The sequence below is a fragment of the Gymnoscopelus microlampas genome, assembly GCF_963454915.1.
Source record: "Gymnoscopelus microlampas genome assembly, chromosome: 6".
In the NCBI taxonomy this organism is placed as follows: Eukaryota; Metazoa; Chordata; class Actinopteri; order Myctophiformes; family Myctophidae; genus Gymnoscopelus; species Gymnoscopelus microlampas.
Genome location: NC_139943.1, coordinates 57,680,586 through 57,706,665, shown reverse-complemented (window position 1 = coordinate 57,706,665; position 26,080 = coordinate 57,680,586).

The following is a 26,080-nucleotide window of genomic DNA, read 5'->3' as shown; positions in this document are numbered from 1 at the left end:
CAGGAGAACTCTGTTTCAAACAAAATGCCTCAAATCATGAACACAGCATGCAATTTCCGTGAAATTTTGCACACACATTCCCATTAGGAAGAAATGCCATTTGAAAATGTTCAAATCAGCCTCATGGTGGCGCTGTAACAGGCCGATTCGTGTTTTTACCTATAACTGCGCCGATCAGTGTAAAACTTTGTATGCACACTCTCTAGAGGCCAAGGACAAACCTTTGCCCTGCATTTTTCACATTTGCCTTTTATAGCGCCACCAGGAGGCAGACTTATGTAAAAGACATTTTTTGATATTAAGCCTTCATATTTGATCCAAATTTCACGCAAATCGGTACACATGATCTCTATAGTCATGTGATCAAGACGGATCTGTTTGATTTTTCATATGCCATCCTGATTGGCTAACATTGACATGTAATGTTTGCAGGAGTGGCCCGCTTTGAACAAAATGCCGCAAGTCATGAATGCAGCGTCCGATTACGGTGAAACTTTGAACGCACATTCACACTATGTTGAGGAACAAATGCCACCCTTTTAATATTGGCCTGTTATAGCGCCACCAGCAGGTCAAATTTAGCAAAACACATTTTTAGAACAAAATGCCTCAAATCATGCATGCAGTGTCCGATTGCCGTGCACGGCCTAGGAATAAATGGCATCCTTTTCACATTGGCCTATTATAGCGCCACCAGGAGGCCATAATAACCCACCTGACCTGGCGGAGACTTGTGCTCCGAGGAGCACTTTTTCTAGTTTTATGTTGTTTCGACTATGCCATTGGCTCATGGTACGGTGGCCTGACCAAAGCCCTAAAAGAGAAGTTGCAGGTTTCTCAAAATAGGTTGGTCAGGCTTGTCTTGGGGCTGTCTGCAAGGGACCATGTTAGAAAACATCATTTCCAGCAGTTGGGTTGGCTCCCTCTGGCAGCCAGGTCAGTTCAACTACAGCTGAACCTGGTGCATAAGAAGCCCATTCCCACCTAACCAGAGCCAGCATAGCAGACCTGACCATGCCCACGTTCACCACTGAAATGGGAAAATGCTCATTTAGATTTGGAGGAGCAGTTAACTGGAACTCGCTACCCCTGACCATAAAGAGCACCAGCAGCCATCTCCTTTTTAAGACAACGGTCAAAGCATGGCTATTAGAAAACGTTGCCGAATAGTAGGGTCACTTATGTTAGCAATGTGATTATATGTATTTATGCTGTAGGTAGTGTAGCAATTGATTGTTGTATTCATTATTGTACTGTCTACCTGTATGTATTTTGTTGCAGTGTTGTTTGTCTCAGACCGGGACCACAATGAAAATAAGTCGCAAGACTTTTCTGTGTCTGTATCCTTGACGTTTCTATGATGAACATGATGTAACATGTGTTTTTCTCCAGTATAACGTCTAATAGAATCAAATAAAATCAAATTAAGTAGATGGAATCTAAAATGTACCATTATAGTCAGGGAATATCAGAAAAAATCCAATCTGGGAATGCAGATATTATTTAAGCGGTCACACCTGGCCTGAGTCTGGACTTGGGTTGAGTGTGGCTGTGCACCTGTCGTGCATCGAGGAAATCGAGGCACAACAGGATAAATCAGTCATCTCCACAAACATTTGGGGAGAGCCACTGTCCGGACAGAAGAGAACCATCTGCTCTCCTGTGTGAAATGTGTTAGAGCTACAGGCTTTTAGATCAAGTACCACAGCATGTCAGACAAAGCTCTATAAGTGTATTTAAACATTTCAAATAGTAGTGCAGAGAGTGAGTGAGTGAGTTTGGAGTCAGGTGCCAGACATGCTCAAGCAATGTTCAACCCTCACCTGTGTGGATGTGTCTGGACAGACACAATGGACAATGGACATATTTCAATTTACCACTCAGCAAGATAAAGCAAGACGACTTTACATCTGATATGTAAGTATTTCATTTTTTGTTGTGCATTTACTGTAAATTGATTTTAACATTTAAGTGGGTGATGTGTCATTACTATACCATTAATGGTGGAATTAGAACATTGTTTGATGGATGTTGAAATAGTTTTTTTTTTTTTCAAGTCTAATTAAGCATTGCCATTTTTAGTTTCATATGACAAAAAAAAAAAACATGATAGCGGAGTTATAATACATTGATTTCTTTAGTTCCTCTCTCCTAATAGTATGACATTGGTCCAGCCTAGGAATAAATGTTTCTGTTTGCTAAATAGCTGGAGAGATAGGGAGAGCCCTACTGAACAATCTCAATAGCAAATATAGCTGCAAGCAGCGATAATACGGGGCCAGGGATTGCAGAGAGAAGAAAGAAAGAAGCAATGATAAGTAATATGCACAATAAGGCATAGAAACATAGAAGACTGAACTTGAGAGAAAGAAGACCATGCAATTAACTCTTTGACTGCCAAAGTATTTTCATAAAGTACTCCCCCAGTGCCAGCAATGTTCGTTTTTTTTTTTTTTTTAATTTTTAATTTTTCATGAAAATAAATGGTCTACAGAGTTTTTTAAACCAATAGCACAAATCCGCCACTAGAGAGCAGCAAATGACAGCTCCTTAGCTACTGCACCCCCCCACACAGGCCCCAAACACTGTATAAGTCATAACCGGATGTGACGTGTCCTCAGATTGTCCGATCGGCCAAAATGTGATACACGTCATAGATTATAGAAGATAACCTCTCCGTTCGTTTTTTTTACCGTGTGAAAAAACGTGTTTTTCCCTATTCTGGCCGAAAATGACCGCGAAAAAAAATGAGAACCGGAAACGGAACCCCGGCCATGAAACCGGATGCAGATGTGGGTGAAGTAAGTGGAACTTGAAACCTAGATTGAAATATAAACAGCATAGCACGATGAGAGATTAAACAATGAACGCGCGTCCAACGCGTCTAACGCATCGATGGCGTGGGTGGATCAAGTCGCAATTGACGCATTTTCGAGTCAGTGGTGTTAACAAGACTGAACTTGAGAGAAAGAAGACCATGCAATTAACAAATGAGCATTTTAAACCCATAAGCCTAACCTCAGTAAAACGATGCCTTCCCCTAACCTCAAGAAATACTATGCGTAAGCCTACGAATGCCAAATCATGATCACCTCAACGCATCGTCGGGGTCGGGAATCAAACCGGTTACCTCCGGACTACAAGGCTGCCTTTCTTCTCATTGAGCTAGAGATATGATAGACCTGGTAGTGTCTGTTGATATATAAGTCATTCCATCCCTGACGAACCAGGCCTCTGTTTGCCTCTAGATCAATGGTTCCCAAACCATCTACCGATAGAGAAATTGTACGTCTCCTCGGAACAGAAACTAGTGAAAGTAGTCGATCTACAAGCTCACAAAACGTTGCTATCTGAAAAGTTGTGAGATTGTAGATCGGCTATTTTCAGAATGAAGTATATCATACATTGTAAGCATTTCAGGTTATCTTTAACAATTGCGTATGCATTAATTGACACAATCATGTTGTGTGCAATGCAATTTGAATGAAGTCTGGATTAAGTGAGGTTTGAACCGGCAACCTATGTGCCTCACAAGACCTGACCTGGTAGAGAGAGAGAGAGAGAGAGAGAGAGAGAGAGAGAGAGAGAGAGAGAGAGAGAGAGAGAGAGAGAGAGAGAGAGAGACTAATGAGGAGTGAGTGAGGGCAGGTGTGATTATGGATCGAGAGGGAATGACAGCAGGTGAGGTGGGAAGATCCAATCCATGGGAATAGGCCAGGTGGACTGTTGCTGTTGCTCACTTTCTACAAGAACATAATTATGTCAGAAATTTGACAAACAAATATTGTTAAGCATTTCATGATATATTTAACAATTGCACATGTATTCACTGATACAGTCATGTTATGTGCAATACAGCCTGCATCAAGTGAGGCTTGAACTGTCAACCTTGGTGTTGTGAGGCATTCGTTTAAGGGAGAAGCCATTGGACCAACAGACAGAAACTGTGAAAAAAGATATCACACAGATGATACAGTTTCACGCAAATAGCTGGAAAATCCTGGGTTTAAGTGTTCAAACTGCTCAAAATTGCGGACAATCTAAGGGCGGAGCTTACTGGTCAACGTGATAGATGTGTTCCTCATGAGTCAAGGCACATGTGTAAGCAGGTTTAATGGCTGTCGGCCAAGCATGACTTTTGCCTGTTTAAAGTTTGCATTTTCAAAAAAATGCTATAGCGCCCCCCTTTGACCAATTGGAGTAAGTGATATTTGGAATGACCCCCTACATTACCGCAAAGTTTCAAAGAAATGTGAGTCTGCATGTATGTGTTAGGGGCAGATGAATAATTGTCATAAAACTGCAATATTCATTGGCTTATTAAAGCTTAATTTTTTCACTTAGACAAAATCCGCTCCCTATGTTATGTCGGCATAGGTCCAAAGTTCATGTGTAAAAAGTTTCGCGCAAATTGCTCAAAAATCCCAGGATTCCATAGATTTTAACTGATTTTCATATAATTCAAAATGGTGGGAGATCTAAAGGTCAGAGGTCAAAAGTCAGAACGTGAAAGTTGTTCATCATGAGTAGACGCCATATGTGTATTGAAGTTTCATGGCTGTAGGTCAAACAGAGTATGAGTTGTACGTATTCAAAGTTGGCATTTTCAATTGAGTGCTATAGCGCCACCTTTTGATGAAAGATTGTGAGATTTATTTCTTGATAGTTTTTCATGACCATCTATCATATGGCTGAGTTTCGTAAAAAGCGTATGCACGGTTCAGCCAGAACTGGCAAAAATGGCAGAAGAAGAAATGGAATAATGCCAATATCAAAACGGAGCCATGCTGGAAGCCTGGCCCCGTAATGATTGCTCTCTGAATATTGCTTTATTTAACTCTTACTTTCAACAACCACAAACATAACTTGCACACCCTTTAAATATGATTGTGTATGTGTTACTTCCTAAGAAGTAATTGACATCGTGAATTCATCTGTGGTGTCTGTAATCTTACATTTGCATCAAATTATATATGGTGTAGGAGGAATTTAAGTAGTGACCTAACTCAGGACTACCTCTGTGTGTTTAGAGTACCTATCCAAATGTTAATAAGGTCTTGTATTGATTGTCTTTGCAGATTGACAATTACGTGCTGTTCATCTTGACTGATGAGCAAATGGCAAAGTATATTTGTACATACAGTGACCGAGTGGCTGTCCTCTCTTTCTGTTGACAAACGTCTGCTGAGTCAACCTATGATAAAGAAGCTGTTTTACAAAAACTCAGAGATCAAATTGGAGCAAGAAAAAAGGGTTCACGCACACCAGTAGTCCAGTCAGTTAATTCTAGTGAGTTCAACGCGTCGTCTTCCTCTGGACGTGCAAGTAAGCTGCTCTTTATTATTTGACCAATAATGAATTACTTAAATACATTTCTGCTGTTTGATGTTTAGCTCCTCACTAGATCTACAAAATATGTTAATCCAATATGGAATTTAACAAACATTTCAGCTACGAAGAACGATAATGGTAAACTAACGTTTTCCATTGCAGAGCGCTCCAGAAGGAGGACCGGGTTGATCAATGTTCACGTGGACAATCTCAGGAACCGTCCCCTGTCCGATGACAACATGGAGGTCATCACAGAGTGCATCCCTGAGCTGTACCGTTGCATCAATCAGGCAAGTGGTCAAGACCGACAAATGTGCCAAAACAGAAAAATGCAAATGCCGAAAGACCCACCTGAAGGATTGAAATAGGATTGCTTCACTTTCGCACCGATGGACACAAACAAGTGAGGCGAGACGATGGGGGAGGAAAAAGTCATCGGACGGTAGAAAAAAGTAGAAAACGACTGTGGCACAGATATTGGAAATGGGAAAACAACTGTGGCACAGATATTGGAAATGGGAAAAGACCTTTTCTTCCCAGAGGAGCAGTCACCAAAAGGGCCAGCGTCAGACGTGAGTTTCGATATATGTGACTTCAAGACAAACACGATGTCCATGGAGCAAACTTTTTGTTTCACCGACACACCTTTTAAAATCACTTCTACAACTGCTTTCAAATACCTGTTACTACTAACTCCAAATATGTATTTATTCATCATTTAACGTATGATGTACAAATGATTTATCGTATGATATACAATAAAGTTATGGAAAAGGCAAAAAAAAATAAAAAAAAGAACGATGTGAAAAGGGATGAATGTTGAATAATTTTGTGTTTTGATGGTTACATCACTTATGCTCATGAAGATAGTGCCTGACTCAGTGGTTGTTTTTGTTGTTTTTCATGAGACACATTAGGAGTGCTATGTTCTATTTTGGAGTAAATACTAGCTATGTGATTGTGCAGAAAGAAGTGTGATGACATGTTCCGAGGTTCTGCAGAGTTTTCAGTTTATCACCAGATTTTGCATTATCTAAGGGACGAGTCGAAATTTAGGAAATGGGGGGTATGGAGGAAAATGGGGGAGGGTCATGCCATTTTAAATTTAGTCCGAGGGAGGGTCAACTCATTTTACTTTGAGTCCAAGGGAGGGTCATGCAATTTTGAATTAATAAAATAGTCCGGGTTTTTATATATATATTTTTACTGCAGTTTTTCTGAATTCAACAGAGCTGTGATCAACACAACATCATCTACCCCTCCGTTTTTTCCTCAATGGTACTTCCCAACAACACCGTTTCCCATTGTTCCCCCTATGTGTCAATCATTGTGCTTGGCCTATCCCGACAGTGGGCGTGTTCAATATTTGGCCAATCAGTGACGCTCTTCCTGGTGACGACACCATTTTAGCTCGTTGTAGACAGCGTGCTCTCTCTCTGTGGTGTAAACACAACAACAAATATGGCGTCGCATAACAGCGGGAGAACTAATGTCCGTATGAAAACCTATCTCCACAGAAAGAGTTTCGCTGCAGACTCTCTCTGCTGAGGAAAGTCTCATAAAAATAGAACATGCAATAGAGAGGAGAACAAACGACAGCAAACTCAGAGGAGTTAAACAAGTACTCCTGGAATTGCTACCCTGTGGGTGTGTTGATTTTGACTTCGGCTTCGAGCTGTTCTGTGCTTTTTTCAATGGTCGACCAAAACGACACTATTTTCGGGATAGTCTCAGAGACGAGACATCCGGCATCCCTGTTTTAATATACAGAGGAAAATCGGGTCAACAATTCTTAATTTTAAACGATGGGAGTGTTCCACTGGAGAGCATTTTTCTTCACCTGGTTGAGGAGGATGAAGAACAGCACGAAGAATATGGAGAGGAAGTCCCTGCTGAACTTGTACATCGTACCATTGACTCCATGGTCAATGAATATGACAGAGAGGTTTCCAAAGCCCTACTCTCAATATCTGCGGGTAAAAGGGACGCACACTTTGGTATGACTTCCACCAGAGCTGCCAAGCTGTTGAGAGACCTTGAACAACGACTGGAGGCCTGGGATGCCTGCAAATCTGAGGCGGAGGTTTCGGTCAACCAGAGGCTTGCTGACCGCATCAAGAGTCTGAAGACAAGAGTAGACGCTGCCACACAGAAAATACAAGCTGTTGCAGGGAGATGGCCCCCAGAAAGAGTTGGCGATTTGGAGACAGAGAGATCCTCTCTGCAGGAGTCACTGGAGCATGTCAATAAATTAAATTAAACCACAATTAATCACAATCCTTTGTGCAACTACAAACCATTGTTTTTATTGTATGTTTAAATAGATCTACAAACACATTGTGAGCTGTTAGATCAGCTATTCTCTGTTCATCATACAACAAAGTGTATATAGGGCTTAAGTGGGGAAGGCTGGCTAAATTTTTATGTGAACGTGGCTCGGTCAGTGAAGACCCTGTAGCGCAGATGATATGTGGCATAGAGGGATAGATTTTAGGAAACATCCGTGGGCTACCATTGGTTCAGCGATGTGTGCGGTCACCCTGCGGCCCCTCCTCCTCCACCAATGTGCAGTATTGAGAGGCCTGACGTCACAACATTTGGAGCGATGGGCACTGCACTCTGGTTGGTTAGGGTACACCTACTGCCCAGGTAGAACCCACTTAAAGCCTGCATGGGCAAACCCAGTTAGGACCCGCCCCACATAAACGTGGCTAGTTGGGGCCCACCTAAGGGCCAGGTAGAAGCTACTTATACTCGCATGGGCATCGCAGTTAAGACCCACCTCGGCCCCACATAGAATTGCCAAGGTGGGGCCCACCTAAGGCCCAGGTAGAACACACGTATGTCCCACAAGGGCATCCCAGTTGGGACTGAAGTGGATCCCGCTGACATTGCCGACATGGGGTCCATATGGTTTAGCCCACCTTGAAACCATATGGGAACTACGCTGGCGTGCTGGCTGGAATGCAAATGCTGCATCATGTAGTGTGTAGTTTGATGTTGTGTGTGTAACAGACATACCTGCAGTGTGTAGATCAATGTCCATATGAAAGTCAATGTTTGGACAAAATATGTAGGAGTACTGTGAAAAAATGTGTTTTGCAAAAAGGGCCTCCTGGTGGCACTATAACAGGGCAATGTGAAAAAAATGGGGCAGAGGTTCTGAATTGGCATCCAGGGAGTGTGTGTGCACAGTTTCGCTGATCAAGCCAACGATGTAGGAGAGTAGCTATCCACAGACGCACGGACGGACAGGGGGTGAAACGTACTCTCGCGCCATGCCTTTTGGCCTGGCGGAGACAATAAATAAACGAAAGTAAAGGAAAAGACCATTACTGCAACAAAAGTAGTCAACAAACTATACTATAAAACAGGGGTCTTCAACGTGTTCAGGCCAAGGACCCCCTAGCTGAGAGAGAGATGAAGCAGGGACCCCCTCTATATTGTATAAAATTGTGTTTCAGATAATCATTTGCTGCTCTTTTTTCCCTCTACACCTGTAACTCTATGCCAAAAATAGCCGATCTACAAGCTCACAACTCTCGCAGCGCGAGGCGTTGTGAGCTTGTAGATCTGCTATTTTTGGCTGAAGTTCTCCTCAGAGAAGGGATGCTTGGGTTCAAATGGTTTATGTAAAAAAAAAAATCATCTCACAAAGATTTGGCGGACCCCCTGTAGTAACTCTGAGGACCCCCTAGGGGTCCCGGACCCCCTGTTGAAGACCCCTGCTATAAAACATTGGCCAAATTGTCAAATAATATTAGAGAGAGGCAAACATGTTGAAAATAGCCGATCTACAAGCTTACAACGCCTCTCAACGTGAGGCGTTTTGAGCTTGTAGATCTGCTATGTTCACAATATTGACTTGTGGAACGGAGTTAAACAAAATGTGGGGGTCCCCAGTTGAAATATGATTATTTGTTGGGGGGGGGGGGGCGGCCTGAAAAGGTTGATAACCACTGCCCTAATCGGGCCGAAATTATCTGAAATTACTATACCATAATGCAGCCTAAACATGCGTTGCATGGGGCGGCCATCCTGCCATTACGTTAGTTACTGGAGTTGCTGTGGAGCTACACAGTTCTCCAGAAGACACACAAGGCCACAATATACACCATCTACAATGGACTAACTGAGCAGAAATAATAACATTCACCACACGAACGTGCATTGTTGACAAAGTGATTGCACAGCCGCTGCAGGCATGACAACAACCACGTTAGCGTTAGCTACATGCCAACTATCACAGCGCCCTGTCCGTCGTCGCTGCGACTGACTCTGATGGCTACCCTTAGCAAAAAAGAGTATACTTCAAGTTCATTTTATCAAGTATACTTAAGTATAAGTATATGTATAGTAAGTATACTAATACAAATGTACTTGTAGTACACTAGAGAGTATACTTTTTTTGGCTAAATTGGAACGTGTTTAGTTTACAAAAGTATACTTTCAAGTATACCACAAGTACACTCATCTATATACTGCTAGTGTACTAGTCATATACTTCTAGACCACTTTGTGGTTCATTGGAGTATACTTTAAAGTATATCCTCAGTAAACTACTAGTTTACTTGTAGTTACACTTTAAGTATACTGGAGAGTATACTTTTTTGGCTAAATTGGAACATGTTTAGTTTACAAAAGTATACTTTAAGGTCATATTGTAGTTTACAGAAGTATACTTTCAAGTATACCACAAGTACACTATCTATATACTGCAAGTGTACTAGTTATATACTTCTAGCCCACTTTGTGGTTCATTGAAGTACACTTTAAAGTATATCCTCAGTAAACTACTAGTTTACTTGTAGTTATACTTTAAGTATACTATTTATGTACTTGTAAGTACACTATCTATATACTGCAAGTGTACTAGTTATATACTTCTAGGCCACTTTGTGGTTCATTGGAGTACACTTTAAAGTATATCTTCAGTAAACTACTAGTTTACTTGTAGTTATACTTTAAGTGTACTATTTATGTACTTGTAAGTACACTATCTATATACTGCAAGTGTACTAGTTATATACTTCTAGCCCACTTTGTGGTTCATTGAAGTACACTTTAAAGTATATCCTCAGTAAACTACTAGTTATACTTTAAGTATACTATTTATGTACTTGTAAGTACACTATCTATATACTGCAAGTGTACTAGTTATATACTTCTAGCCCACTTTGTGGTTCATTGAAGTACACTTTAAAGTATATCCTCAGTAAACTACTAGTTTACTTGTAGTTATACTTTAAGTATACTATTTATGTACTTGTAAGTACACTATCTATATACTGCAAGTGTACTAGTTATATACTTCTAGGCCACTTTGTGGTTCATTGAAGTACACTTTAAAGTATATCCTCAGTAAACTACTAGTTATACTTTAAGTATACTATTTATGTACTTGTAAGTACACTATCTATATACTGCAAGTGTACTAGTTATATACTTCTAGCCCACTTTGTGGTTCATTGAAGTACACTTTAAAGTATATCCTCAGTAAACTACTAGTTATACTTTAAGTATACTATTTATGTACTTGTAAGTACACTATCTATATACTGCAAGTGTACTAGTTATATACTTCTAGTCCACTTTGTGGTTCATTGGAGTACACTTTAAAGTATATCTTCAGTAAACTACTAGTTTACTTGTAGTTATACTTTAAGTGTACTATTTATGTACTTGTAAGTACACTATCTATATACTGCAAGTTTACTAGTTATATACTTCTAGGCCACTTTGTGGTTCATTGAAGTACACTTTAAAGTATATCCTCAGTAAACTACTAGTTATACTTTAAGTATACTATTTATGTACTTGTAAGTACACTATCTATATACTGCAAGTGTACTAGTTATATACTTCTAGCCCACTTTGTGGTTCATTGAAGTACACTTTAAAGTATATCCTCAGTAAACTACTAGTTATACTTTAAGTATACTATTTATGTACTTGTAAGTACACTATCTATATACTGCAAGTGTACTAGTTATATACTTCTAGCCCACTTTGTGGTTCATTGAAGTACACTTTAAAGTATATCCTCAGTAAACTACTAGTTATACTTTAAGTATACTATTTATGTACTTGTAAGTACACTATCTATATACTGCAAGTGTACTAGTTATATACTTCTAGCCCACTCTTTGGTTTATTTAAGTACACTTTAAAGTATATCCTCAGTAAACTACTAGTTTACCTGTTGTTACACTTTAACTGTACTATTCATATACTGGTAGGTTTACTTAGCACATTACTTATAGTATACTATTTATATACTTGAAATAAACCTTTAGCTATACTTAAAGTTAAATCATACTGTGTGTACACTACAGTGGACTGCACTATATAAAGAAATAACAAGACAAAAATAAGAACAAGCTTGATATATTTATAAAAAACTTGTCCATAATATTCACTTAAAACAAACAATAAACAACAGAAAATGTGACAATCTTCATGTCGAAAATGTAAACAAAAATAGCCTGTTTGAAATCAATGTGCATCAGGCCTGAAGTGCATACAAGCAAAACTAAAAAGTAAAACAAAGTATACAACTCATTGAGTGCCATTCACGTGTTTTCAAAAAAGTGTATTTGGACGTAAAGATCCCAAGGTCGAAGCTGAGGTCCTAGCTTGCGGACTTCAAGTTTGTCTCTCTACAGTGGTGATCTTTGGCAGGGGCCCCCAAAGAGGTGGCGTCGAAGCCACCACTGGATGGCCCTAAGCTTGACGTATTTGAAATAAAAGTAAAAAAAAAAGTTTAGTTACTTTCCACCACTGCCTGCTTGTCAACAAGTTGCTTCGAATAGCACAGATTGTTTATTTTTTTCCTGATGACCTGTCTTATGGCAGTTGTGGTGAGGTCAGGGAACTTTGCCAGGGCATGGCCTGTGAGTGAAAAGAACACACATACAAAAATTATGTTTTTTGCTGCCCATATAATCCACCATCCACAATTAACACAAGCAAAAAGTCAAAGGCATGTAGATTGATTCATTAGGCACTTTTCTGAACACTTATGCAATCAGCAAAAGTGATAGTTACCAGACAGCTGAAAACATGATTTAACGTTTACCATATAGATGCGTTTACAAAATCGAAGATCAAAGCATAATATGTAGGGATTCATTTTAGAATTAATTTTGTCTTTAATTAAAGACACTAACCAAGTATGGCGTCAAGTTTAGTGGCATCCAGTGGTGGCTTCGACGCCACCTCTTTGTGGGCCCCTGACTGTTTCCCAGTCAAACTGGAGTTACACAGTAATTCCCTGCCAAAGATCACCAATGCAAGATCCCCAATATAGAGTGAAGAACTTGAAGTCCGCATGGACCTCAGCTTCGACCTTGGGATTTTTACATCTGAGCCTGGCACAAGAGGCACCTAAAAAACATTTGAGTGTTACTCTCAATAAATAAATAATAGATAAAATATTTACATTATATTCATCTGTGAGTATGCACTAACTTATTAACCCAACCTTAGGAGAAATCTGGGGCATCATCCCATTTCCCAATGAAACTATTAATGACAGTGCAAATACTATAACTCCACCACAAAGTTTGTGACCATGCTTTCTTTCCAGGTAATGTTAACTAAGTCACAGATCAACTGGGAAATTGTATAATAAACATTTTCTCACATGGATACATTACATAAAATAACATCTATGCATGTTGGGGTAGTTACCAGATCATCACAGTCAGCTGATACGACTTGGGTGGTTGCATAAACTGCTGCGTCTCCAGACTGTGTAGGTGTCGAGGTGGATGCAGTTGCGCCCTGAGATTTCAGCTGTTCTATTAGACCTTTCATTTCTTTCACTACAGCTGGAAGCTCTATACAGGGAATGATGTAAATGATCATAAGACAAGGGAATGAAAGCATTAAGTGTCATGACTGCATTTTGTCCATTTTACAATTTAGCAGAGTGACTTACACTAAGCAAGGACAAACACATTGCATCAAATGCAGAGAAATAGTAATATAGGATCATAGGTAAAACCAAGAAGGTATTTAAATACCTCTCATTGCATCCAAGATCTCCTCGTTGGTTTCCTTTAGGAGTTGGTTCTTCCTATCAAGCTCCTTTAACTGCATGTCAATATCTGAATTAAAATAGGAGACAGTCATTTGAGTACATACCTACAATAGGCGGAAATGTAAATCTATGTAGAATGTTCTCTTTACTTTGTAGTGACTGACATGGATTGTCATAGCAGGACATTATGATATGTTGGAAAAGGTGTGGTTCCACTGAATCCAGCAATATCAAGAGTACCTTTAATACTCATGGAGTTGTGTCACTAAACGGATATGGTGTCCCAGGAAAACATGAAACAGTCCTAATGAGATCTACAGTATCACATTGATTATTTGTATTTTCAATTAACTTATCAAGGCTGGAAAGATAACAAATTCACTTGAGTAGAAGTCCCAAAAATGTATGAAATGTCCCAAACTTGTGAAAATTGGAAATTGTGTGCAACTTCAACAATAGTGCAGAGAAACATTCAGGCCTACAGTAGAAGAATTATTTAGCAAACCTGGCTTGTTTTCTTTCAGGAGTTTGTTTTCCCTCTGAAGCTTGTCTATTTTCTTGAGTGCGTCACTCAAGTTTTTGGGCAGCTGAGGGTCCGACTCCTCATCAGAGGACTCCTCATTGGAGTTGGTCAACTACACCAAAACACAGAAAATTAAATAATCAGTCTTCTCTGTTGCAGCAAAATTTACAGGAATTAAAACATCAACTCAAAATAACACACTTCAAATCTAAAGTTTGTAAATAGCGAAATATATTTGACCTCTGAAGATGCTGCCAGCTGCTTTTTAAGCACTTCAATCATATGATCGGATGCCTCTTTTTCAGGGACAGCCTTTTTGCCCTTTCTCTGTGAAAATGACAATTTATGTTTTAATAACAGGGATGTGTAATAACACCCAGTCTAATACGTTACAGAATCAACTGCACCACTGATAGATCCTAACTAGCTCCATACTTTTGTAAATAATCAAAACCAATATAGTTTGACAAGTGTGATCTGTGCACTTGGCCAATTATTAAATATATTTAATTATCTGGAATTTGTTGAATTATCTGCTAGTAATTCGGGTTACAGAGACTCAGAATGACTCTGAAAAATCAAGCAAATTCTATCACAAAAACAATTATAACAGTGGGTAAAAACATGAGAAACAGAAATGGCATTACTTTTTAAAAGTGCATTTAGGTGCCATACATGCCTTTTTTATTGGTACAGTATTGTTGACAATAAACCTTGCTATTTATCTACGGAATTACCTTTTTTGATGTAACTTCCTCCTCTTCCGCTTCCTTCCACTTTGTGCATGGCTTCACCCTCCTCTTGGCTGCCTCGTGCCATATATTTTCCCCCTTGATGAAGGCCTGTCTTTTTTTGCACAGATCACTGTAGACATCTATGTGAGAAACATGAAATCAAATTAAAATGTTAACTATGGGCTCTCTTAAAGATCACATAATAAATTACCCATTTTCTCAATCTTTTTTGTTCTAACTTTTTATCAAGATAAACTAGTATAGTAGTTCTCAAACATTTTCAAGGACACCCAAATTAATATGTATTTGGCCGAGACTCCCCATACAAGATTTGTGTTGTTAAAAAGTAAGAAAAAAAGAAAAAGCAGATCTACAAGCTCACAGCTCACAGTAGATCTGCTATTTTCTAATAGCTGATTTATATAAGGTGTAAGTGGTTAAACTGATGCTACATTAAATCATTTTGCTGGAGACTCCTTGAAACCCCCTCAAAGACACCAAGAGAGTGGAGGAAAAGGTATTCATATTTTTTACTTTAAGTAAAAGTATCAATACTGCAATGTAGAAATACTCTGTTACAAGCAAGTTTTAAAATGTAGAAAATGTATTTGGGGCTGAAGTGGTTAATGCATGTTTTGTAATAATAATCCAAAAAATCTACAAAGTAACTAGTAACTTAAGTTTTCAAATAATTGGAGTGGAGTAAAAGTACTGGAAATTGGACATACTCAAGTAAAGTAAACAAGACCTGGTTCTGCCAGACCCAGCACTACGTCACAGTGTATGCCCATGTATGGACGAAAGGGGGACAGACTTTTATGGCTGGGGCCTAAGGGCAAAGGGGGCATGCCCATGTATGGAGAAAACAGGTACAAAACATGCCCATGTATGGACGGAAGGGGGACAGACTTTTATGGCTGGGGCCTCAGGGCAAAGGGGGCATGCCCATGTATGGAGAAAACAGGTACAAATCCAAAACCCCCCCCTTGGGTCTGGCAAAAATACCTCAATATTGTATTCAAGTACAGTAATTGAGTAAATGTACTTAGTTACTTTACACCACTGTCAAAGACCCCTGGTAGCAGATTAAATCAATTGCTATCAAGGTAATGCCAAGTAATATGAACAACTACTTACCACCAAACATTAATACCTTCGCTGGATAAAACACAGGATCATCCTTCTTTTTTTTTCCTTTATCCCATTGAACGCTAAGCCACCCACTTTCATCCTCCAAGTTGGGGCATTCTGTTATTACTTTTTCACATGTCTGTTGATCTTCCAATGTCATCCATGAAAGTGTTCCTACTTCCACAGTCTTGTCCTTGAAATAATAGATGGCAAAGGCCATTGTGAAATGTAATAGCCGAGTGGAGTATGAGAGCTGTGCACTGCACTCTGTTTGAATTTATGCTCTTCTCATTAGGGCCATTTTGTGGGAGGGAAGAAGAACAATAGGGCAGCAGTGGCGGCCATTTTCTTGTTTCACTTCAAAATGGCTGGCTGTGTCTTCTCCCATAGGGGTCATTAGCCACATGGTAGCTATAGCTGGCTGCTTGTGTTATATTAAACATGGCCAAACGTCGTGGACCTTATAAAAGGTACTTGGATGACACAGTAGAGATTCCAAGGACTACGAAGTACAGATGGAAAGTTAATGTAAGTAACAGATAATCCTTTGATTTCTGCTTTAATTTCACGTTTATGTCAAAGATCAGAACAGAGCGGTAAACTTATAGTGATATATAGTGATATTGGTACAAAAACACTGGTTAGAAAAATGTCAAGGATTGAAATGTTAGAGACTAAAATGCATTATCTTTTTTTTGGAAACAATATGTAATAATCTATTTTCTGTTTGTACAATTACAGACATTATATACATAGAGTGTAACCTTTTATAGTAAAATACTTTTACATACACTGTATGTGCCACTTCAAATTCATCTGATCTCTCAACTATTCACTGCCTAATAAATAAATAAATAAATAATGATTCATTTAAGTACTAAACTCATGCAGTTGGAGAGATGAGATTTGTTTTAAATGCTACCTACAGATGTGCCACTTCAAAACTTCACACGTTACTGTTCTTTCCCTGAAAGTGCCCTGAAAAAGCATTTTTTCCTCCCTGTTTTGCCCTTAAAAATGCACTGTTTTGCCCCTGAAAAGAAGTTGTCACTACACACCCCCGTTTTTCCCTTCAACAGACACCCATATACATGAGAACAAAAAAATGTGTGTTGAAGAAGGTGTCAGACTCATTATGAGGCGAAAGGTGATTTGAAGAGGTCCTTGACCAGTTGCTCAAATTAATTAGCATCATAAAAGCAGTGATCATCAAAATAATTCAGCTTTTTAAATGCCCTTCTTTGTCCCTCTTATTGCCCTGGGAATCCCCTGAAAATTTACTGTCTTGGCGATGGCAGGACATTTGAAGTTTTGAAATGGCACATCTGTACTATGCAGCCCTTTTACATGTATACTTATACATTACATCTTCCCTTGCCTAACAGGACACACAAGAACAGGACACACAAGATCACATGAGCACTAGTGCTTCACACAGAGAAGCTGATGATGACAATGGGAACTCCTCCACACCTATGCTTTTGGATCGCATTCAACAGGTAAATGCACAACGACACAGTTTTAGCTTCACTGGCATTGTTTTATGTCCCAAGTTATTGATCAAAGGCAGCACCTCTTGAAATATACCGGGTCATTTGCCTAACAGAGTGTAATCATCTGTTGCCAGGATATCTTCTATTTACCCCAAAGGGGGCAGTTAAGGCGGTACTAAAAGAGTATGTGTACCTTTTTTATCGACTTTTAAGTATTTATACTCATTTTAACCGTGTTTAAGTATTTTTACTCATTTGAAGTACTACTGAGTATTTTTACTCAATTTGAATACTCTTAAGTATTGTTACTCAATGTATTTACTTGAAAGTATTTGTAATCACTTTATTAACTTTAAAGTCTGTTTTACACATTTTTACAACTTTTAAGTATTTTTACTCTTTTTATCAACTTTTAAGTATTTTTACTCTTTTTGAGTACTTGTAAGTATGTATGCCCAGGTAGAACCCACCTAAAGCCCACATGGGCATCCCAGTTGGGACCCACCTCGGTCCCATATAGACTTGCCTAGTTGGGGCCCACGTGGGGCCCAGGTAGAACCCACCTAAAGCCCACATGGGGCCCAGGTAGTACCCACGTAAGGCCCACATGGGCATCCCAGATGGGACCCAAGTGGATCCCGCTGACATGCCGACATGGGGCCCATATGGTTTAGCCCACCTTGAACCCATATGGGACCCACGTGGGCGTGCTGGCTGGGTTTACTCAATTTAAGTACTCTGAAGTGTTTTTACTCAAGGTATTTACTTTTAAATATTTGTACTCACTTTATTTACTTTTAATACTTTTTACTCACATTGTAGATCGTGTGTGTGTGTGTGTGTGTGTGTGTGTGTGTGTGTGTGTGTGTGCGCACGCACGCACGCACGCACGCACACACACACACACACACACACATCGGGGAGTCCTGATCGGGGAGTCAGTCATAAAAAATAGCAGATATACAAGCTCACAATGCCTGTCGCTGTGAGCTCTGTTGTGGTGGTTCGACCCACAGGTTGAGAACCACTGTCTGTCTGTCTGTCTGTCTGTCTGTCTGTCTCAAAAGTCTGTGGAGAGAGAGAGAGAGAGAGAGAGAGACAGACAGACAGACGTCTTATATATTTTTTTTTCTCGCATCAATTTCTGTGTAGTAGTATCTTACCTATTTCCTCCACAAATGAAACAGCCAAGTTAGTGTAGTGGTTAACACTGACGACTGGTGATTTTTCGACCCGTGTTCGAATCCCACGCTATGAACATGTACGTTTTTAATTTTAAACGTGTAGGCCTACTACATATAGCCAACTGTTGTTTGAGCTCAATCAACAGTTGGCTACGTAGTAGGCCTACACGTTTAAAATTAATAATTTAAATGCTCATAGCGTGGGATTCGAACACGGGTCGAATAATCACCGGTCGTCAATTTAAACCGCTACACTAACTTGGCTGTTTGATTTACAGACAAAATAGGTACACTACTACAAAACAGAAATTGATGCGAGAAAAAAAAAACATATAAGACGTCTGTCTGTCTGTCTCTCTCTCTCCACGGACTTTTGAGACAGACAGACAGACAGACAGACAGACAGACAGACAGACAGACAGAAACCAATGTGTGTCTGAACATTTCTAAAATGACAGAGATGCGTTCCTGACTGCCCGACGCTGAACAGAAAACCCAATCAAAATTTAAACGCTCTAAGCACACTTAATTATTGCTAGTTATTATTATTATTATTATTAATAATAATAATAATAATATAAGACATCTGTCTGTCTGTCTGTCTGTAACAAAAAAAGTGACTCCAAAGCGCCACCTCGTGGTAGTATTTGGAACTTAAATTTACTGCAAAGCGGGTGAGGCAAATGAGTGAAGTGATACTCATATGAGAAGCCACAAAGTCAATGGCCACCAACTGTACGGACAGACATACACACACGTTCAAATGTAGAGCGGCTGGCACCGCTAAAAATACTTGATGTAGCCCCCACAGTCAAATTGGCTAAAAAAGAGTCTGCAACCGACCTACCAATCGGGCTCAGCCCTATTGGCATGACTGGTAACACGTCGGACTGGCGAGTGGGAGCCTCGGGTTCAATCCCAGCTCACTACGTTCCACTTCATTGACATGAAGGGCCAAGATCTATTCTCCCAACATGGCATCAACAAGTCAAGTGGCAGCACCGGACTTGAAATGATGTTCTTAATTAATTCAATGTTTCATTGTCTTTCTCTTCTTAATCTGTAGAATGATGACCACATCAACATTGAAGGTCACATGGAAGGTCACACTTCCACCAGTGAAGATGAACTCAATGCTGAGAACTCTTCCACAACCAGCCTGCTGAATCCTGACATGCAAGAGCAAGAGGTACAGTCTCAGTGACACAGTTTTAGCCTCATTGAAGTGTTTTTTGGTTGTTGTTGTTGAGCCAAGGCAGCAAAACCTTGAAATACGCTGGGCCAATTTCCATTCAACTTTGCACACAATTTACAGTACATGTAGTTATAGGGCTGCTGTAATAGTTGAGTGCATTCTTACTCCCTAAAGGAATGTTCAACTTAATTGTGGTACACTTTGACCTTTCATGTATTCTCCAAACATGCATCAATACTTTGGTTGCAGCGAACCTGCAAAATCAATCGTTCATTCAGTAAATGTTTCATTCTCTTTCCCTTGTTGACATGTAAAATGACAATAATGATGATCAGATCAACACATCACAAGAAGATCACATCACTTCCAACAGTGAAGATGAAGATGATGAACTCAACGCTAGCCGGTTGGATACTGACATTGAAGAGGTAAATGCACCATTATATGTATAATATGTTTACATATAATATTTTCACCTTGTTTATATAAATGTCCTACCATTTTACCCATTCATTATTTTCCCTTGTTCATTTGTAGAATAATGACCTGTCAGATTCTGAAGGGGACAGAAGTGAAGATGAAGACGTGTTGCAGGGGAATAGTAGTGAAGAATTTCCAGTGGTATGTAGACAATATTTCAATGAGAAATTGATAGCAGATACTGTAAGCCCATTATTTAAAATGAGTGAATTTGTAGAAAATGTAAGCGATCTATGGGTGAACTGTAGCTGCTGTTTTCATCTGGTCAGCAGACACGGATATGTGATGTGCCTAGATCACCTGAGGAAGCTGCAGTGTGTTGCCTAACAATGTTTTTTTTTTCTTTCATGTCATTACACTATTTTATGATTGCATGATGTGGAGTTGAGAACGCACGTAGTAGTGCAAGTCTGAAGTGAGACTGTTTCAAAATTACAGCATCTGTAAAAGTGAAATTCACTTCCTATTTCTAACTCCCAAATTTCTATATCCTTTAGTGTTGTTAAATAGAGACAATAAAATCTGATGGGTTAAATTTAGACTTTCAAAGATGAACACATTCACGCACACACACACACACACACACACACACACACACACACACACACACACACACACACACACACACACACACACACACACACACACACACACACACACACACACACACAGGCAAGCTACTTTTTCTAGGCCATGAGGCAATTATGTGAATTTTGTGATAATCCAGGGTGAAAATGTCTTATGATGGACTGATATTCCTGACTGCTGCTACTCATACAGGTACTCATTTATACATGCTTTCTGTCTATTTTGTCTTATTATCTATAGGGTAAAGACGGATCAGATGGTGACACGCCCCTGTATCCTGGTGCAGATGTTTCCAAAGAAGAAAGTGTGTTGATGCTGATGACCTATGTGTTGCGGAACAATATCACAGGCAAAGCACTTACTCATTTACTGGAATTGTTTAATATAATGTTTCCAGGTCTGATTCCACCCTCACACTATCTTTTCCACAAAGAATTTGGAAGTTCATCTCATTTTGAGATTCACTTTTATTGTGAAAAGTGTTTAACATATCTTGGTATTGGTGCACATTGCCCCTCTCATTGTGTCTTTTGCAACACAGAATTTGATGCCAAGACAAGTTTGAAAAAGGGCATATATTTTCTTGTCATTCCCCTGCATGCACAGATTAAACAGCTTCTGCAAGAACATAATGTCAGTCTCACTGAAAAAAAAAGATCGTTTGGTGTTACATCTGACATACAGTCTGGTGCAGAATACCAAAGGTTGTGGGATAGTGGAGTCCTTGGGAAAGATGACGTGACACTAACTTGGAACTGTGATGGTGCACCAGTTTTCAAAAGCTCTAAATACAGCATTTGGCCTATTCAGTGTCAGATTATTGAACTGAAACCGGAAATGAGGAAAAGGCATGTGTTGCTGCAAGCATTATGGTTTGGGCCAACCAAACCATCTATGTTTTCATTACTAACACCATTTGTAGAAGAAGCCTCCTCATTAGAAACTGCAGGTATTAAGTGGCAAGATAGAGAGGGAAACGGCCATGTTTCTAAAGTGTTTGTGCTAATTTGTAGCTCCGACTCTGTGGCCCGTCCATTGCTTAGAAATACTAAACAGTTTAATGGTTTTTATGGCTGTGACTTTTGCTTGCATAAAGGTGGTAGATCCTATCCATATGAACAACCGGAACCCCCACTTCGAACGGAGAGAGATCACTTCAGTCACGCAATGGCAGGTACAGCTGATGAGCCAGTGTATGGCGTCAAAGGACCATCTCCTTTAATGAAGCTGAAATACTTCCAAATGATAAACGGCTTCATTCCTGAGTACCAACACAATGTGTGCCTGGGAGTCACTAGGCAACTCTCTAAATTGTGGTTTGAGTCAACAAATAGTGGATCTCCCTGGTACATTGGCAATGACATTGATGAAGTTGATAGGCGACTTTTAAAAATAAAACCACCTGTTGAGATAACCAGGACACCAAGGTCACTTTCGAGTGACAGGAAGTTCTGGAAAGCTTCAGAGTGGCGAGCATTTCTCCTATTCTATGCTCTGCCTGTATTGAAAGGCATACTCCCTGCCAAATTTTGGAACCATTTGTTCCTTCTGGTGTTTGGCATATACACATTGTTGCAGGAGAACATTAAGACTGGAAGCATCTTAGTATCAGAGCTAGCTCTTAAAAAGTTTGTCATTGAGTTCCAAAGATTGTATGGGAAAAACAACATGACTTTTAATATGCACTTGCTCACACACACGGCTCAAAGTGTCAAACTATGGGGGCCATTATGGGCTACGTCAACCTTTTCATTTGAGTCCAATATGGGCACTCTCATGAAGTATTTTCATGGAACACAGTATGTCCCCTCACAAATAGTTAGGACATTTCTATTGTGGAGGGAATTGCCAGAAAAGGCCAAGCAAACTATCAACCCAGAACATGAAAAGGTGCAATCTTTTGTTGAAGAACTTTACCTTAATAAAAGAAAAACGCAAAATGGTGAAATGCTAAATGAAAGTGTCAGAGGTTTTGGCCATCCGCCAGTGAAAAGAAATATTTCAACTTCATATAGGCTTGCCATTTCTAAGTTAGGTGGAACTATAAGCAACTGCTTCTGGTTTTACAACCGTTTTTTGATGGATGGGGTTCTGTATCACAGTCAAAACTATGACAGATTAAAGAAGAGATACAACAGTGCTGTATTGTTGAAAGATGGCACATTTTGTTTAATCAATGACTTGGTTCTTTTTAAACAAGAGTGTTCACATGAAATTGCTGCATTGTGTTCGTGTGCCAAACTCTGTTGTGTTTTAGTTGAGGTACTTGCGAAATCTAGCAGGCCTGTATGTAAAGATGCACAGATAAATATACAGAGTACTTTCATTCATGAGGTCAGAAAAACTGGAACTGTTAATGCTATCTGGCCTGACATGATAAAGATGAAATGTGTTGTTGTTGAAACAGTTGACATGTTGTACATATCGCCGTTGCCAAATCAATATGAACGGGACTAGACCCTTGTCAATAAAGTCAAGGAAAAATGTTTGTGTTTCTGTTTGTGTTTGTTTAAGAAAAATAAAACATACAAATCATGTAATGATTGTAATGTCATTCAACATTACTACTATTTACTCTAAGCTATTAAACCCCAAAGCAGACTTGTTACTATAAACTTAATCTCTCAAGAACAGATTCAGGCAAAAAACAGCAGAGGGTGCTGTTTTTCCCTTTTCTTTGACAATGGGTTCCCAGATTGCTATAAACTTGAACATGTAAGTTTATTTAGTATGTAAAACATGCTGGGGTAATATGTCAAATAAGTCAAAGTGTGTAGTGAAAAACATAGTCTAATCAATTGAAAGTAAGCACCTGTTACCTTATACTTAGATCAAGATATACTATAAGTTTATAATTGCCTCAGGAAGTTTAAGTATAAGCCTTAGACTTTTCTCTATACTTTTCAGTATACTTAAGTATACTAGTCTCAGGATGTTTAAGTATAAGCCTTAGACTTGTCTCTATACTTTTCAGTATACGACAAGTATCCTTAAGTATACTAGTCTCAGGATGTTTAAGTATAAGCCTTAGACTTTTCTCTATACTTTTCAGTATACGACAAGTATACTAGTCTCAGGATGTTTAAGTATAAGCCTTAGACTTGTCTCTATACTTTTCAGTATACGACAAGTACACTTAAGTATACTAGTCTCAGGATATTTAAGTATAAGCCTTAGACTTTTCTTTATACTTTTCAGTATACGACAAGTATAAGCCTTAGACTTTTCTCTATACTTTTCAGTATACGACAAGTATACTTAAGTATACTAGTCTCAGGATGTTTAAGTATAAGCCTTAGACTTTTCTTTATACTTTTCAGTATACGACAAGTATAAGCCTTAGACTTTTCTGTATACTTTTCAGTACACGACAAGTATACTTAAGTATACTAGTCTCAGGATGTTTAAGTATAAGCCATAGACTTTTCTCTATACTTTTCAGTATATGACAAGTATCCTTAAGTATACTAGTCTCAGGATGTTTAAGTATAAGCCTTAGACTTTTCTTTATACTTTTCAGTATACGACAAGTATAAGCCTTAGACTTTTCTCTATACTTTTCAGTATACGACAAGTATACTTAAGTATACTAGTCTCAGGATGTTTAAGTATAAGCCTTAGACTTTTCTTTATACTTTTCAGTATACGACAAGTATAAGCCTTAGACTTTTCTGTATACTTTTCAGTACACGACAAGTATACTTAAGTATACTAGTCTCAGGATGTTTAAGTATAAGCCATAGACTTTTCTCTATACTTTTCAGTATATGACAAGTATCCTTAAGTATACTAGTCTCAGGATGTTTAAGTATAAGCCTTAGACTTTTCTCTATACTTTTCAGTATACAACAAGTATACTAGTCTCAGGATGTTTAAGTATAAGCCTTAGACTTTTCTCTATACTTTTCAGTATACAACAAGTATACTAGCCTCAGGATGTTTAAGTATAAGCCTTAGACTTTTCTTTATACTTTTCAGTATACGACAAGTATCCTTAAGTATACTAGTCTCAGGATGTTTAAGTATAAGCCTTAGACTTTTCTCTATACTTTTCAGTATACAACAAGTATACTAGTCTCAGGATGTTTAAGTATAAGCCTTAGACTTTTCTCTATACTTTTCAGTATACAACAAGTATACTAGCCTCAGGATGTTTAAGTATAAGCCTTAGACTTTTCTTTATACTTTTCAGTATACGACAAGTATCCTTAAGTATACTAGTCTCAGGATGTTTAAGTATAAGCCTTAGACTTTTCTCTATACTTTTCAGTATACGACAAGTATCCTTAAGTATACTAGTCTCAGGATGTTTAAGTATAAGCCTTAGACTTGTCTCTATACTTTTCAGTATACGACAAGTATCCTTAAGTATACTAGTCTCAGGATGTTTAAGTATAAGCCTTAGACTTTTCTTTATACTTTTCAGTATACGACAAGTATAAGCCTTAGACTTTTCTCTATACTTTTCAGTATACGACAAGTATCCTTAAGTATACTAGTCTCAGGATGTTTAAGTATAAGCCTTAGACTTTTCTTTATACTTTTCAGTACACAACAAGTATACTAGCCTCAAGATGTTTAAGTATAAGCCTTAGACTTTTCTTTATACTTTTCAGTATACGACAAGTATAAGCCTTAGACTTTTCTCTATACTTTTCAGTATACAACAAGTATACTAGCCTCAGGATGTTTAAGTATAAGCCTTAGACTTTTCTTTATACTTTTCAGTATACGACAAGTATAAGCCTTAGACTTTTCTCTATACTTTTCAGTATACAACAAGTATACTAGCCTCAGGATGTTTAAGTATAAGCCTTAGACTTTTCTTTATACTTTTCAGTATACGACAAGTATAAGCCTTAGACTTTTCTCTATACTTTTCAGTATACAACAAGTATACTAGCCTCAGGATGTTTAAGTATAAGCCTTAGACTTTTCTTTATACTTTTCAGTATACGACAAGTACACTTAAGTATACTAGTCTCAGGATATTTAAGTATAAGCCTTAGACTTTTCTTTATACTTTTCAGTATACGACAAGTATAAGCCTTAGACTTTTCTCTATACTTTTCAGTATACGACAAGTATACTTAAGTATACTAGTCTCAGGATGTTTAAGTATAAGCCTTAGACTTTTCTTTATACTTTTCAGTATACGACAAGTATAAGCTTTAGACTTTTCTCTATACTTTTCAGTATACAACAAGTATACTAGTCTCAGGATGTTTAAGTATAAGCCTTAGACTTTTCTTTATACTTTTCAGTATACGACAAGTATAAACCTTAGACTTTTCTCTATACTTTTCAGTATACAACAAGTATACTAGTCACAGGATGTTTAAGTATAAGCCTTAGACTTTTCTTTATACTTTTCAGT